The 4,590-nt window shown below is 33.4% G+C and overlaps 1 non-coding gene across 1 annotated transcript; it reads right to left on the reverse strand.

Moving 5' to 3' along the window:
• Window positions 1-2,693: 2,693 nt before the first annotated feature.
• Window positions 2,694-2,800, reverse strand: LOC116871731. The gene has a single exon (XR_004383495.1). It is a non-coding gene; the product is annotated as a U6 spliceosomal RNA (small nuclear RNA).
• Between the last annotated feature and the right edge of the window lie 1,790 nt (window positions 2,801-4,590).

Below are 4,590 nucleotides of genomic sequence, written 5' to 3' on the forward strand. Positions count from 1 at the left end.
AGAAAGAACAAGAACCGTATGATACTCTCAATAGATGCTGAAAAAGCATTTGACAAAGTGCAGTTTCCCTTCCTGATTAAAACTCTTCAAAGTGTAGGGATAGAAGGCACATACCTCAATATTATCAAAGCTCTCTCTGAAAAACCCACTGCAAATATCATTCTCAATGGAGAAAAACTAAATGCTTTTCCGCTAAGGTCAGGAACACGGCAGGGATGTCCGTTATCACCACTGCTATTCAACATAGTACTAGAAGTCCCAGCCTCAGCAATCAGACAACAAAAAGAAATTAAAGGCATTCAAATTGGCAAAGGAGAAGTCAAACAATCACTCTTTGCAGATGAGATGATACTATATGTGGAAAATCCAAAAGGCTCCACTCCAAAACTGCTAGAACTTGTATAGGAATTCAGTAAAGTGTCAGGATATAAAATCAATGCACAGAAATCAGCTGCATTTTTTTACATCAACAACAAGACAGAATAAAGAGAAATTAAGGAGTTAATCCCATTTACAATTATACCCAAAACCATAAGATACATAGGAATAAACCTAACCAAAGAGACAAAGAATCTATACTCAGAAAACTATAAAATACTCATGAAAGAAATTGAGGAAGATACAAAGAAATGGAAAAATGTTCCATGCTCCTATATTGGAAGAACAAATATTGTGAAAATGTCTATGCTACCTAAAGCAATCTACACATTTAATGCAATCCCTATCAACATCCCATCCATTTTTTTTCAAAGAAATGTAACAAATAATCCTAAAATTTATATGGAACCAGAAAAGACCTTGAATAGCCAGAGGAATATTGAAAAAGAAAGCCAAAGTTGGTAGCATCACAATTCCAGACTTCAAGCTCTATTACAAAGCTGTCATCATCAAGCAGTGTGGTACTGTCACAAAAACAGTCACATAGATCAATGGAACAGACTAGAGAGCCAAGAAATAGACCCTCAACTCTATGGTCAACTAATCTTTGACAAAGCAGGAAGGAATGTCCAATGGAAAAAAGACAGCCTCTTCAACAAATGGTGCTGGGAAAATTGAACAGTCACATGCAGAAAAATGAAATTGTACCATTTCCTTACACCACACATGAAAATAGACTCAAAATGGATGAAGGAGGGTAATTGAGAAGGGTATCCACCAAAGTCCTTGAGGAGAGCACAGGCAGCAATCTTTTTGACCTCAGCTGCAACAACATCTTCCTAGGGACATCGCCAAAGGCAAGGGAAGCAAGGGCAAAAATGAACTATTGGGATTTCATCAAGATCAAAAGCTTTTGCACAGCAAAGGAAACAGTTAACAAAACCAAAAGATAACTGTCAGAATGGGAGAAGATATTTGCAAATGACATATCAGATAAAGGGCTAGTATCCAAAATCTATAAAGAGCTTAGTAAACTCAACACCCAAAGAACAAATAATCCAATCAAGAAATGGGCAGAGGACATGAACAGACATTGCAGCAAAAAGACATGAAGATGGCCCACAGACACATGAAAAAATGCTCCACATCACTTGGCATCATGGAAATAGAAATCAAAACCACAATGAGATACCACCTCACACCTGTCAGAATGGCTAAAGTGAACAAGTTAGGAAATCACAGATGCTGGTAAGGATGAGGAGAAAACGGAACCCTCCTACACTGTTGGTGGGAATGCAAGCTGATGCAGCCACTCTGGAAAACAGTGTGGAGGTTCCTCAAAAAGCTGAAAATAGAGCTACCCTATGATCCAGTGATTGCATTCCTGGGTACAAACATGGTGCTCCGAAGGGGCATGTGCACCTGAATGTTTATAGCAGCAATGTCCACAATAGTCAAACTATGGAAAGAATCTAAATGTCCTTCAACAGATGAATCAATAAATAAGATGTGGTATATATGTACAATGGAATACTATGCAGCCATCAAAAGAAATGAAATCTTGCCATTTGTGACAAAGTGGATGGAACTAGAGGGTATTATGCTTGGCAAAATAAGTCAATTGGAGAAAGACAACTATCATATGATCTCCCTGATATGAGGAAGTGGAGATGCAACATAGGGGGTTTGGGGGGTAGGAAAAGATAAATGAAACAAGATGGGATTTGGAGGGAGACAAACAATAAAAGACTCAATCTCACAAAACAGACTGAGGGTTGCTGGGGAGAGGTGTGTTGGGAGACGATGGTGGGGATATGGACATTGGGAAGGGTATGTGCTATGGTGAGCTCTGTGAAATGTGTAAATCTGGTGACTCACAGACCTGTACCCCTGGGGATAAAAATACATTATATGTTTATAAAAAAATTTTAAAAATTAATTAAAAAAATCCATTAAAAATAAAACACATATTGCAAGCCCAGAGCTAACCTCATACTCAATCAAAAAAGCTTGAAAGTTTTCCCCTTAAAGATCAGAAACAAGACAAGTGTGTCCACTTTCACTACTCTCATTTGACCTAGTACTGGATGTCCTAGCCAGAGAAACAAGGAGCACAAAGAAATAAAAGGCATCCAAAAAAAAAAAAAAAAAAAAAAGGAAGAAGTAAAATTTTCTTTTTCTAGATAACATGAACTTACATGTTAAAAAATCCTAAAAATTTCATGAAAAAAAATATCAGAATAAACAAATTTAGTAAAGTTGCCAAATACAAGATCAATATATAAAAGACAAGAGTTTTGTTTTGTTTTGTTTTGTTTAATATGGAATGTTTCCCAGTTTTTCATGTTATCCTTGTTCAATGATTACGCTAATCTCCTTTGCATCATTCCAATTTTAGTATATGTGCTGCCAAAGTAAGCACAAGATAGGAACATTTTAACACTCTAATGATGAACTATCTGAAAAAATAAAGAAAACAATCTAATTTACAATAGCATCAAAAATAATAAAATACTTAGGAAAAGATTTAACAAAGAAGATGAAAGATCTGTACCCCATAAACTATGACATTGATAAAGAAATTGAAGGAGACACAAATGGAAAGATAGCCCATATTTATGAATGGTGAGAATTAACATTGTTAAAATGTCATACTACCCAAAACAATCTGTAAATTCAATTCCTATCAAAAATCCAATGTTATTTTTTTACAGAAGTAAATAAAGAATCCTAAAATTTATATGAGACTATAAAAGACAACAAATAAGCAAAGCAGTTTTGAGAAAGAATGAAGAAGAGAAATTACATTTCCTGATTTGAAACTATACTACAAAGCCCTCATGCTCAAAACAATAAAGTCTCCTGGCATAAAAACAGACCAATAAACAAGTAGAGTAGAACAGAATTGAGAGTCCAGAAATAAATCCTTTCATCCAGTCACCTAATATTTGACAGGGGCCAACATATATAATGGGAAAAGATAGTCTGTTCAATAAATGATCTTTAAAACTGAATAGTCACATAAGACAGTATGAACCTTGACCCTTATCTTATATCACTCATAAATCTTAACTTGAAATAGATTAAAGACTTAAATGTGATGCACAAAACTGTAAAATTCCTAAAGGAAAACATAGGAAAAATTCTCCTTAACATTGGTCTTCCCAGTAGTTTTTTGGATACCAGACCAAAAGCACAAGCAAAAAAAGCAAAAATAAATAAATGGGATTACATCAAACTAAAATTTCTGCATTGCAAAAAAAAAAAAAAAAAAAAGAGAAAAAAAAAAAGAAGAGAATGAAAACACAATCCACAGAATGGAAAAAAAAATACTTATAAATATTATATCTGAAAAGAGATTAATAATCAACATATACAAATAGCAAAAAAAAATCTAATTATAAAAATAGCAAAAGGATCTCAATAGACTTTTTCTTTTTTTTCAAAGAAGTTATATAAATGACCAACAGGAGCATTAAAAAGTGCTCAACATAAAAAATCAGGGCAAAGTCATTTTGTTGTTGTTGTTGTTTACCTCTGAAAAACACAGCAAGATATTACTACCTATTAGAATTAAAAACTAAAAAATTAAAATTAAAAATTAAAAACTAAAAATTTAAAAAAAATTAAAAAATTAAAACTAAAAAATTTTGGTAACTATTGGGGAAATGGGGAATTTATGCACACTGTGATAGGAATATAAATTCGTATGGAAAACAGTGTGGAGATTATTCAAATTATTAAAAGTAAAATTACCATATGATTCAGTAATCCCACATCTAGGTATATATCTAAAGGAAATGAAGTCACTATTCGAAGACATATCTGCACTCTTATGTTCATTATAAAATTATTAACTCTAAGCAAGTGATGGAAATAACTTCAGTATCCATCAATGGATGAATGAATAAAATAAGTATGGTAAATATATACTATGGAATACTACTTAACCATGAAAAATTAAGAAATACTGCCATTTACAACAGCAAGGGTGGATCTTGAAGGTATTATACTAAGTGAAATATGTCAAAGACTCTCTCTCTCTCTCTCTCTCTCTCTCTCTATATATATATATATATAATGATTTCCCTTACATACAGAATCTGAAGAAAAGGCAAACTAATGGAAACTTAGAGTTGAGTTGACAAGGGGTGGGCCTGGGGTGGAGTAAGATGGTCAAAGGGTACAAACTTGCAACTATAATATGAAAAA

This window comes from Lontra canadensis, unplaced genomic scaffold, assembly GCF_010015895.1.
Source record: "Lontra canadensis isolate GAN:19392208 unplaced genomic scaffold, GSC_riverotter_1.0 scaffold1, whole genome shotgun sequence".
Taxonomy (NCBI): Eukaryota; Metazoa; Chordata; class Mammalia; order Carnivora; family Mustelidae; genus Lontra; species Lontra canadensis.